General features: G+C 40.9%; 1 protein-coding gene across 1 annotated transcript in view; it reads right to left on the reverse strand.

Moving 5' to 3' along the window:
• Positions 1 to 4,351: 4,351 nt before the first annotated feature.
• LOC140846755 (anthrax toxin receptor-like) overlaps positions 4,352 to 13,322 on the reverse strand; it is a 45,330-nt gene continuing 36,359 nt past the window's right edge. The window contains exons 15-16 of the mRNA XM_073224436.1: positions 10,727 to 10,801; positions 4,352 to 10,635 (exon numbers count right to left, since the gene is read on the reverse strand). The gene's annotated coding sequence lies outside the window, so the exon portion shown is untranslated. The remainder of the gene's footprint in view (positions 10,636 to 10,726; positions 10,802 to 13,322) is intronic.

The raw sequence follows: 13,322 nt of genomic DNA on the forward strand, positions 1-13,322 counted from the left end.
AAACCAAGCCAGACAGGAACTGGATCCAAGCCACCCTTTCTTTGATGGTTACTTCAAGTGTTCCCTCTGTGACTTCCCTCTGTGATTTGTTAGCATTTGTATCTTCCATTGCTGATTAACTCTCATCACTTTGGTATTCTTTTTGGTACTGTTACACCTTCATTCAAGTTACTCAGGTCCTTCCGAGCTAGAAGCTCTTTTCTCCATTTAATGTGAAATTTTATGATACATCAGGTATCATACATCTTACGACCTAACTCTCAAAGGACAATCTTTCATCATCACTTTCAAGTTCTTACATGCCGCCTTGTCATACTCCACATACAAACTACACATAAAGGGACCCAGAATTCAGGCATGCTGAGTCCCAACCTTTTAGTTAGTAATGGTTCAGTACAAATGGGAGCCAGAAGCCTGTGGTCTAGCTTCACAACATGCTAGTAGGCATTTGGTTGTAAGCTTCAGTGTCCTCATCTATAAAATATGGGTATCAGTACCTTTCCTTTCTATTATAAATTATTCAGAGAAATCTGTGAGACATAAGACATAAAATGTTTTGTATGTTACAAAGTGCTCTGCAGGGATCAAATACCAAAATACTTGTTTCAGCCTAAGTGGATTCAAAATGATGCTCATTCAAAGATGTGTATGCATATATGTAGAATATTTATATAATTGCTTTGAAATATGTACTACCTTCTTTGGTTAATCTTTCAGACCCCTTGGTCACTGGTATTCTGGCTTACTTATGAAAAAATCAGAGAGATGAGTGGAGTCAGTCTATTTTAAGCCCTTACAGATGCAGCCCTTAAAGATACAGTGTTCAGTATCATTGAAAAATGGTCATCTGCAACACACACCCCCTATCATTCCTACCTCGTTAGGAAGACCTTACTTCACAGAGACTGTGATTTATAGGGAGCAGCACTTTATTTGTCTCTGGAAACCCAAGTTCTTTTTGACTCCTCTTTTTGTTCAAAAGCAATCTGATTGGATCACAGAAGGCCACCAAGTGAGACCCAACACTGCACTTTCTAAAGAAGAATTGATCCTGATCACTTACTTTGGGCAAGAAGATTCGACCTTCTAGATGCTATTCTATTCTGAGGAGCCTGCTTAGAGGAGACTTGCCAGGAGGGAGACAGCATCTCAGATCTGAAGTAGACAATAGGGATGTGGAAGAATATATACATTCATAGTGATTAAGAAATGTATTTAGCCTGTAATGTCTATTTTCAATTGAAATTTGATAATTCATTTTTTCTGTTGTGGAAGTGTAAATACTGTAAATTATAGGGAAGTAAATGAAAATCCACGAATAAACAGTTTGAATTTCCCTTGTGTTGAAGGAAGTTGATATACCTTTTCTTGCCAAGAGAATGAAAAAAATCAAGTTGAGATGATATTTGGATTTTAAGGAAGGAAGCTTCTTTCTGTCAGTTTCCCATTGTTAGATTTATGTGAATTGGTTAGCATTTCACTGCACATGCTGAGGACCTCCAGACAGCCACAGACTGAATCTTGACAAAAACAGAGAAGTGTTTGCTTTGTTACATATCGCATTGCAACTTGAATTTGTTGCTAGCTCTCAAGAATCTCAATATGTTTTTAAAAATTCTAACTTATTTGATTAAAGCTCAGATGGATAGGTCCTTTTTATTAAGTGACTTCTGTTACCAGCCTTTCGGTGGCATTTTAAAAACAAGGCTGAGATGAAGTTGGCCCATTCTGACATGCATCCTTTCTTATCTCTTTTCTAGCACTAAAGGCTCTAAAGAGAGAGAGAGAGAGAACTCAGAAATCACACTAAAGTTGTCTCTAGCCTGAATCTTGATCAGTTTGACAAAACTTCCTCCCTTTAAAAAGTGATAAATATAAACTGCCTGTGGTATAGTTATGTCTCCAGTCGCTGAATCCAATCCCTTTTCTTATTTTAGAAAGGTGAGAGATTTCAGATTCACCTGTGTACTACCTGCCCCAAACTCTGGACCGGAGGCATTTCTGGATGGATGCCACAGTTATGGATAGAGGCTGTAACTGTCAAAATAGGAAAACTCAAAAACCTCAGACCCAAGAAAGACCTTAGAGCTGACCAAACAGAATTTGTCATCATGGACATGAATGATGTTGAACAGAAAAACATTTACAAGTGCTCTGTGATTGCACTGATGTTTAATCACTTCCATTTAGGAGGGGAAATATACTTCAATATATATTTTAATATGATGTACTAATACGCAGTGGCTCATTGTTTTCCTATAGAATTTGTAAAATGTGGGGTTTAATCTCTTAAAAATCTTTAGGCAACCTAAGACAGGCACAGTCGCAGGGGGGTCATCAGGTGAGAAATTGGGGATCAACAGAGGTGAGGCTCAGACCCTCACCCCCCCCCCGGTTTTGAGCGAAATCTTCTGCATCCGTGGATGTTTTGTTGCCCTTGTCTAGCCTGGATTAATACTTAGTCTATAGGCACAGACCTGATCATCTACATTTGCCCTCTTACAGCACTAAATCATGTTTTCTACCTTTATCTTGCATCTACCTACCACTTTAGCATTTCATTAAAAAAAAGGGGGGAGAAATGTGGGATTCACATATAAATCAAGTATAAGAATCAAATGAATAATCATATCTGACTTGATTGTTTATAGTTCATGATGCGTGATCAAAACTGAAAGTTTCTGTGATGACTGCCCTTGCACTGTTCACCATGTAAGAACTTACTCACTATGTAAGAACTTGTTCACCATCTAAGAACTTGTTCGTTATGCTTCAGAAGATTGGAGACTGTTGAGAATTAGGCTTGGGGTTGATTAATGATTGTGCATTGAGTCCCCCTATACAGAATTTTATTGTTGTTAACAACCATTTGATCAATAAATATGAGAGATGCCCTCTCAAAAAACTAAATAAATAAATAAACAAAATATTTTCTTAAAAAAATCTTTAGGTGGTCTGTTTTTCCATTGTGTTTGTGTGTCTGTATGAATTGAGTTGTTAAATATGTTTAAACTATGTACTTAAGAGTCCCAAGTGTTCTGCATTGGAACCACTGTAAGGAACTTCTGCTTTCTATGTTTTATAATTTTTTAATTATAAGACTTTTTATTTTTTTTATATGTTTTATAATTTTTTAATTATAAGTAAAGACTCTATCAGAATACTTAACATTCAAGCTGGACCATGAAAAAAAATATTAAGTTTTATTCTTTGAGGGGCTTGGAGTGAAAACATTGCTTAAGTATTAAAACTGTTCTTGGTATCTGGACTCAATATGAATAATTGGAAGTTTTTAACCTGAAATGAATGACCCCTTTGGATCACCTAGTTTAACCCTCTCATTTTACATATTAGGAAACTGATAAGCTTCTTAGTAGCAGAGCCAGGATACAAAAATACAGGTTTCCTACTTACTATTACAGTTGACAGTTACTGTACACCAATCAGGTACTGAGTAAATGCTTTATGTCATTTTCACAACAACCCAGTCCAGTGATCTTGAATCTTCCAAAAACAGATTTTTCCTTTATGGCATTTTTGTCTTATACATTTTAAATTAATTTGAGCACAAATTTTAGAATGGGCTCACCATGCATTGGCTGAACATTAAGACCCTGCATAGTCTGATCAAAGCCTGTTACCCAACACATATATCCCATCACATTCATACTATCCCAGTGAAATCATATTCATTCATGTATCTTGGAACTTTCATTTATTTTTAACAACTTAAATCACCTTGTTCCTCTCCAAAACAGTCCACAGTAAATAGGAATTAAAATTTCATAAGTTTGTGTCCATACTAAGCGACTTAACTGTTTGAAGCTCATTTTCTTACTATACTACTGTTATATGTGGTATTTATCTTCAGCTCAGCATTGATAATACTTAGCATCGACTTCTCTTTTGCTTAACTTCCACATTTTTTCTTTTCCCAAATGACTTTTTTCTTATTGAAATTTCTTTTTAGTTCTATACAGTTCTTTGCTGTTTATATGCAGAAGTGAATTAGCAGGTATATCTAAATAGAGATAACACTTTTTAAATATGTTTTTAGTGCAAAATAGTGTATCTTTATCAAGTACTCCAAATCCTATTTGATTATAAGCCACTAATGGGAGGACTGTATCTTGTTTTTATTATAAATCTCTACTTTCAGTAGCATTTCTTTGCTGTTAGGTACTCAACAAAAGTTGATTATAGTTACATGTAATGTGAATAAATTAATTTTGTCTTCATTATTTTAATCTGTGATCATCATAAAACTAGTCTGAAATTTCACTTTGCTAAGAAAAAAGGCAACAAATTCAGGGAGATTTTAAATATAAAAAAGAATTTGCTGTCTGTCATCTTCAAATTTTTAAGCACAACCATTTATTTAAATTGAAATACATGTTCTTCCCTTAATTATACATGTAATTCTCTTAACAGTTAGTGAAAACAGATTTCCTCAGGACCTCCACTGGAAAATGTTTTATTTTAATGCTTGATGGTTCGAAAAATTAGGGGAGTCTTCAATTCTCTTCTCCTTAATGAAACCATGACTCTTTAAGAATGATTACCAAATATATACCATTTTTAATGCCAGGTAATGTGGATGAAAGACTGAACCTGGATTCTAAAGACCTTTATCCACTTTGGGTTCTACTTCTGGAAGAGTGGTATTATAAGCAAGTCCTTCTGCTTCTCCTGGTTTCCATTATTCCATTTCCTTTAAAAGATGAGGTGATTAAACTCTTGAATCTTAACTTGCATTTACTTGAAGGAGGCCATTATACTTTATGTCCTGTGAAAACATTAGGATTTTTTAAAATTTTTATTGGGATTTGTGTTTTCCTGTATTTAATTAGTATCTCACATTTCAAGATCAGGAAAGGCTTATTCAGGCCTTAAAGTATAATACAAACTTTATATGGCTGGAGGTCTTACACAGAAACCTTCCTTCCGAGTAGCAGATTCATCTGCCTTCAGACAACTCTGAGCATGTTACTCCTATTCTAACCTTCAAATGACCCTTTATACACACGAATACTGTATCTAAGACCCGTCAATCTGACTCCAACCTGTTTTTCTAACCTCTGCATTTCACCGCATACCTGCATTCCACCTCCTTGCAAATGTATGGCTCCACTTATTTTTCTGGAGATGCTCTTCACTTGGCTGCTTCTCATGCAGTGTTCCTGCTGTGCTTCTGCCCAACTTTCCTCCCACTGCCACCACTCATTCTTCATTTTCATTGTTTAAATCCTACTTTAATATGTAGAATGATCTCTGAAGACTTCAACATTTCTACACCTCCACGTCTCATTCCTTGTCCCACTGTGGCTGTATTTCTGTATGTGGTATGCCTGCTGCTCCTATACAGAATGAGCTGCTTGCAAGGAAGGACCATGTAACACATCTTGGTTCCTCTTATAAACTTCAAATAGAGGCCAATTAGGTATTCGTTGAATTCAGAGATGTTTTGGGGGATGGAGAGAGAAAAACATTTGTGCACACATGATTAAGTCGTTATGTTGTTTCTCTGTTACTTTCAGAATAATTATGTTGGGTCAGTAACACGATTTCATGAGATTCTTTATCATGTTAAGTGCTTACCTGCATTTTCAAAAGACTGTGTTTCAACATATGCAATTATAATTTTTTGAGAAGTACTCATCAGTTTAACAGCTATTCCACAAAAGTCTAGAATTTGGTAGTTCTAAATAATACAAAATATTTGATTAGTTGATTAATAATGATTAATAAGTAAGTGATGAGTTTGTATTCTCCATTTTAGAGTGTGTATGGAAATTGTATCACTATTTTGGCCTTCATCAACACCCTACAAATGCACATTTTACCCACTCAAGTATTTTATTATTTCTGAATTTTGAAGAATACATGATTATTTTTCTCTCCCCATACATTACCCACAACAGGCTGCTGTGATTGTCAACAGTAGCAGGAGCCACTTTGAAGGTTTGATAAAAGCAGATGAAGATGCTTAAAGATGTCTGTTTGCTGAAAATATCTGGTAACAGGAATATATGTGAGTAAATATAGTGTGTTATTTTGCTTTTTAAAATAAATGTTTTAAAACATCTAATTGGTTGTTAAGGGTTTTGTTTTCTGTTGCATTTTTTTAAATGATGGCAAATGTAGAGATGATCTTTAAATCTTAATCTTTTCACAACTGAAATAGAAACAGGCTTAATTTAGGATGTCATATTTGAAAAATTTATATTAGCAAAAAATGCTCATACCTTGTTTCTGTAAATGTACTTATTTATAATAAATCCAGTTCGCTATTAATCCCATTTTCCCTATTAATCCAGTTTTACTCTGACTAAAAGAAATAGATAACTAATAATTAGAGTGGTGAACATGTTCACTGGCTGAGGATAGAACAGGAAAATAAAATGGAGTTTTTTAAACACTGACAAATTATTCTCTCTTTTTTTTTTAACACCATGTTCTATTTGATTTCCATGATACTATTTATTCCTTCCTGTCACTTATATTTTTTTAGTCTCTATTCACTGTTTCTTTGCTAACAAAAAATAGAATACTGATTACCAGTCCTTTAAATTTTGGTTCTTCAAAGTTCTGTTCTTGACCCTCTTCTCAATTTTTGCTTTTTCTAGGAAGAACCACACATTCTGTGATTTCAGCTACTACATTTAGGTTGGTAATTCCCAAGCATGGAATAGGCTCTCAATAAATAAATGGTGGATCTTACCACTATCTGTTTCTGCTCCTACTCATTTCTCAAACATTAGTCATGTTTTTTCAATTGCTTACTGTATATTTCCACCAAGATGACCCACAGTCTTTGTGAGCTCAAATTCCCCAACATTAAATCAGTATATTTTGTCTGAATCCTTCCTATTTTGCTTGTAAAATCTGCTCTTCCTCCAGGATTCTGTGTTGCACTGCACACCCACTATTGCAGCCAAGAAATCACAGGTCATCCTTGACTTCCCATTTCTTTCCTTATTATCAAAATGCTTAAATCCTTTTATAAAAAAGAAACTACAGACTAATGTATCTTATGAACATAGATGCAAAAATCCATGAGCACCACTTCATACTCATCAGGATGACTGTTATTAAAAAAAGGATTAATAAGTGTTAGTGAGGATGTGGAGAAATTAGAACCCTTGTGCATTGCTGGTGAGAATATAAAATGGCTAAACTACTAAATGAAACAGTATGGAGGTTCCTTAAAAAAATAAGCATAGAATTATCATATGATCCAGCAATTCCCCTTCTAGGTATATACCCAAAGAATTGAAGCAAGGACTTGAGTAGATATTTGTACACCAATGTCCGTGGGGGTTTTTACATAGCCAAAAGTGGAAACAATCCCATTATCCATTGACAGATGAATGTATGAATGGATAAATAAAATGTGGTATATACACACCATGTAATATTATTCAGCCTTAAAAAGGAAGGAAATTCTGAGACATGCTACATGGATGAACTTTGAAAACATCATGCTAAGTGAAATAAGGCAGACACAAGTGGGCACATATTTTATGATTCTACGTATATGAAATACCTAGAATAATCAAGTTCATAAAAAGAGGAAGCAGAATACTGGTTATCAGGGACTAGAGTGGAAGAGAATGAGAAATTAGTTTTTAATGGGTGCAGACTTTCAGTTTGGGATGATGAAGAAGTTCTAGAGATGGACAATGGTGATGGCTGCACAACAATGTGAATGTACTTGATGCCACTGAGCTATGCACTGAGAAATTGTTAAAATGGTAAGTCATGAATATTTTACTACCACAAAAAAATATGAAAAAAATGTCCATGGGTACAGATGTGAAAAAATTTAACAAATTGAATTAAGCATTATAAAAAGAATATACCTAAGTGGGTTTTTTTCTTCCAGAAATAAAAGATGGATTCAACATTCAAATATCAGTCACTATAATTCACCTTATTAATGAACAAAAAATCATCTCAATGGAATATGGAAGAGCATATGATAAAATACAATATCTATTCATGACAAAGGTCTCAACAAACTAGGAAATGAAGGGAATTTGCTCAACCTGGTAAAGATCTAAGTAAAACCCATGGCTAACATCAAACTGGTGAAAAACTGATGAATTTCTCCCTAAATCAGGAGCAAGACAAGGCTATCCATTCTCACCATTTCTATTCAAAGCTGTACTGGAGTTCTTCCCCATTATAGAGAGGCAAGAAGAGAAATAAAAGGCATATATATTAGTAAGGAAGGCATAAGACATGATACCATGTAGAAAATCTAAAGGAATCCATAGATGCAGATTTTTTACATGCACGTGTGTGTGTGTGTGTGTGTGTGTGTGTGTGTGTGTGTGTGTGTGTGTGTAGTTCTATGCAATTTTATCACCTTTGTGAGCATCTGTAATCACCACCACATTCAAGATCCAGAACAGTCTGATCACGAGGCTGGGTTCCCTGGAAGTAGCTTGAATGGACTCACCAACTTACTGAATTCTCATCAAAATTCTGAAAAAGAGCAGACGCCATTTGCTGCTGGCATCTCCATGAGTTGATGAAGCAGATGAATTGGCCCAGCTATGCTGGCTAGAAGGAAAGCCTGACTCTGATGTGGCCCAATGGTTAAAAAAATGTTTGTTGCATCTAGTGGAAAAGACAATGTGGGCTGTAGCCCTTCAGCAGGGCCTGGACTGATGAGCCCAGCTGGAGTGCACTGTCTGCTCTAAAAGGGACTTAACACCAAGGGAAACAAAAGCAAAAATGAACACATGGAACTACAGCAAGCTAAAAAGATTCTGTACAGCAAAGGACACCATCACCAGAACAGAAAGGCATCCTACAGTATGGGAGAATATATTTGTAAATGACAGAAGGGGTTAACATCCAAAATATATAAAGAACTCACATGCCTCATCAAACAAAAGCAAATAACCCAATTAAAAAATGAGGAAAGGATCTGAACAGACACTTCTCCAAAGAAGAAATCCAGATGGCCAGCAGGCACATGAAAAGATGCTCCACATTGCTCACTATGAGAGAAATGCAAATTAAAACCACAATGAGGTATCACCTCACACCAGTTAGGATGGCCACCACAGAAAAGACTAAGAAGAAGAAATGCTGGTGAGGATGCGGAGAAAGGGGAACTCCTACACTGCTTGTGGGGATGTAAGCTAGTTCAATGACTGTGGAAAGCAATATGGAGGTTCCTCAATAAACTAAAAATATAAATATCCCACTTCTAGAAATTTTCCCAAAGAAAACAAGTTCTCAGATTCAAAAAGAGATACGCACGCCTACGTTTATCACAGCACTATTTACAACAGCCAAGATGTGGAAGCATCGTGTCCACCAGTAGATGAATGGATAAAGAAGAGGTGGTACATATACACAATGGAATATTATTCAGCCATGAGAAAGAAGCAAATCCTACCATTTGCACCAACATGGATGGAGTTGGAGGATATTATGCTCAGTGAAATAAGCCAGGCGGAGGACAAGTACTAAATGATTTCCCTCATCTGTGGGGCATAACAACGAAACAAAACTGAAGGAACAAAATAGCAGCAGACTCACAGCTCCAAGAAGGGACTAGTGGTTACCAAAGGGGAGGGGTGGGGGCGGGTGGATGGGGAGGGAGGGAGATGATTGAGGGCTATCATGATTGGCACACGTAGTGTGGGGGGGATCATGGGGTAGACAGTGAAGCACAGACAAGGCAAATAGTGACTCTGTGGCATCTTACTACACTGACAGCCAGTGACGGCAATGGAGTATAGGGGGGACTCGATAATAGGGGTGAATGTAGTAACCACACTGTTTTTCATGTGAAACCTTCACAAGAGTGTATGTATCAATCATACCTTCATAAAAATATAAAATAAAATAAATAAAAGGGACTTACACCAAGTCCCACTGCAACATGGGATGATACCTCAAGTGGCAGGTAACAAATCCTACCATTTGCAACAACATGGAGGAGCTAGAGGGTGTTCTGCTCAGTGAAATAAGCAAGCTAGAGAAAGTAGAAGTATGAAATGATTTCACGCATCTGTGGAGTATAAGAACAAAGCAAGAACTGAAGGAACAAAACAGCAGCAGAATCACAGAACCCAAGAATGGACTAACAGTTGCCAAAGGGAAAGGGACTGGGGAGGATGGGTGGGAAGAGAGGGAGAAGGGGGAAAAGGAGCATTACGATCAGCACACATAATGTAGGGGGTAGGCATGGGGAAGGCAGTACATCACAGAGAAGACAAGCAGTGACTCCATAGCATATTACTATGCTGATGGACAGTGACAGTAATGGGGTATGTGGTGCGGACTTGATAATGGGGGGGAATCTAGTAACCACAATGTTGCTCATTTAAGTGTATATGAATCATACCAAAATTTAAAACAATAACACACAAACGAAAAACAATATTGGAGTTTTGGTGCTGTACAGATCGTGTTATGGGGTGAGAGTTGCAGAGTGGCTTTCCAGAGCGTCCAGGCTGCAGCAGGTATGAGTGGCATCATTCATCTGGGCAGGTTGGGCACCCTGGCACCATGAGCAGGTGCTGAGGATGAAGCAATGGCAGCTGGGTTGATGCTGTGTGCGGCAGGATGATCCACGACGGGCGTCAGTAGGGGGACAGCAGAATCACCTGTCTGTGGGGAAGAGGAGAGAGGGAGAAAGTCACTGAGAAGGTCTCCCTCAGCCCAGCCTGGGGTATCAGCACCTGTCTAGGGCCCTTCTCACCTGCGCTGTCGTTTCGCCTTTCTTACAACACGACATAATCACCGTAAGGCACTTCTTTCCCAGTGACCCCGGAATCTACTCCGCAACTTCCAGCGGGGGCTGAAGGCTGTAGTTTCCCTCACTCATGGGGTTGGCCAAGTTCCTTGTCTTCTCAAGCCCACCCTTGTCCTGCTGGCCTGAATCCCACTGATCCCCCTGTCAGGTCTACCTAGGGGCACCATGGAGCGTGCTAACATCAGGCTTCCGAGAACCTGTCTTTCCTGCATCAAGCCTCAGAGCACACTCTGCCCATATCCTGTCCTAGGCTCCTCCGTCTCTGGCAGAAAGTCCACTCTCACCTTCCTGTGTATCTACTTCCTGGCCAGGGCCCTTGGCCTCCCTTCTCAGACCTACTCGAATGTCTCCTCTCCCCTAGGCACCTGGCTCTGATCCACCCTATTGCAGGCCTCACAAAATCACCTTCCCCGAGAAGCAGCTCCTGCCAGCTGCCACCTTCAGCTGTGCTTCCCCTCTGCCTGGGAATCCAGCTCCAGGGCCCAGCTGCCTTGCTAGACTCCTCACCGCCAAGCCCCTCACTGGTCACCAGCCTGGCCTGCATGCATGCAAAGCCTGTGACCCTGCCCTGTGTGTCCCTAAGTTCCCACTCTGCCCCTGGTGCTTTTCCGCTTGAGAGCTGTCCACTCCCCTGGCCTAGCCCCTGACTTTTTTGCGAGAGCAGAACAAACAAGGCTGCCTATGTTAGTGCATGAAAGGCCACAAGGGGCCCGGTGACACCCCGACCTCTCAAGCCCACTGCACATTTGCAGACTCTACTCACCCCCCCCACTACCTTGTCCGTCATGCCACATTCCTAAGGCCAAACTGGGGCACTCTGGCCCTACAGCCCCAGAACACTGGACCTGGATCTCCCTTCTCAGCACTGACGTCAGCCTTCTTGTGCCCACGGGGAGGTCCCAAAGAGATTAACTGTTTCTCTTGGGCATATTCTTAACTGTCTATTTTTTCAAGTCAACTTCAGAATCATTCTGATCAAATTCCCTAAATGTGTGTAAGCAACAACTTATACAATGACACCCATTTTGTCTAAAAAGGACCTCGAGAGGGGGTGGCATGGGTCACCCTTGCTGGGAGCCCTTCTGTTGCCTGGGGCGCCCATTCAGTGAGAGGGTAAGATTCCATCCTGAACCTGACTCTCATGATGGATCCACGAGGGTCGTTTCCCATGAACTGTGGGCCGCCGTGGGCTCAGGCAATGGGGAAGAGAATCGCGCACGCGCGCGCGCGCGCGCGTGTGTGTGTGTGTGTGTGTGTGTGTGTCTAGGTGTGTGTGTGTGTGTGTGTGTGTGTGTGTGTGTGTCTAGGCGCGTGTGTGTGTGTGTGTGTGTCTAGGAGGGTGTGTGTGTGTGTGTGTGTGTGTGTGTGTGTGTGTGTGTGTGTCTAGGAGGGATGCTCTATAAGGGAGCATTAGGAGAGAAACTCCTCTGGGATTTGAAGGCAGTGGGGCAGAGACACAGCCTGTTTGCCAGAGCAGAAGTGAACAAGGCTGCCGCTGTTAGTAGGTACAAGGCCACAAGGCCACTCCTTGGTAACATGCCCCCAGGCACACTGGGCTGGCTGGCTGGCACTGAGATCAGGCTGGGATGGGGCCCTTCCTGCTCTGCAGAAACTGCAGGGCCCAGTGACACCGAAGCCTCTCAGCCCATCATTACCTTGAGGCCTAGACTCTAACACTGAAGGCTTAAAGAGCAGGAGCCAAAACCCCAGCACCTGTGAGAGGGTCCGGATGTCCAGCTGGAACACTACAGTCCTGGGGTCTCTAGTGCTGTGGCAGGGGGAGATGGGGGGGAGCCCATGCACAGGGCACAGCTCTCCTCAGCACGAGCTCAGGTCATTTAAGAAATCCCTGTGTGCTGCCACGTACTGTTGGGGTGACCTCGCCCACTTTCCTGACCTCTGGGAAAGAAGTGATCACCTGGGGCTCACAGCACTGCTGGGACGACTTCAGAGGTGGTCCTGAGGGGCCTGGCCAATCCCTGGGCAGCTGTACATGCCCAGAACCCATCACTCTGCTACCCTCCTCGCCTGAGCTGGGCCCTTGGAAAGGTGACCATTTCAGACAGTTGCTCAGGGTCCACACCCTCACCTTGCTGGGCACGAAGGCCATCCTAGCAGCTTGCTCTTCTCCACCCTCTGGTCGCTTGCCTCCCCTTGCTTGAACTCTCTATCTGGCCCTGTTGTACCTGCCCCTGTCCCTGCATGGTGTCTCCGGGTTGTGACTCCACTGGTCAGAACCTAGAGCCCACCTTCCACAGGAGACCTGAACCTCTGATGCCAGGCAGTGGCCCTGCTGGTCTCATCAGCCATGTGCAGAGGCTTCTGGGGCTTCCCAGAACTTCTTCCTGGGGGATGGGGGTCCTTCAGGCCCCCTCCTCCAGGTGCCTGTCACCCTTTCCCAGTGGGTCACAGGGACCCCTGCAGTTCTCTCCCTCACTCTGTGGAGGGGGACCTCTGCAAGAGCAGCAGCTTGGCACTCACATTTCCGGGGAGTGTTAATGGCAGAAAGAACTTGGCACAGACCTTCCCCCGGCTGTCCCTG

The sequence above is a fragment of the Manis javanica genome, chromosome 16 (assembly GCF_040802235.1).
Source record: "Manis javanica isolate MJ-LG chromosome 16, MJ_LKY, whole genome shotgun sequence".
Taxonomy (NCBI): domain Eukaryota; kingdom Metazoa; phylum Chordata; class Mammalia; order Pholidota; family Manidae; genus Manis; species Manis javanica.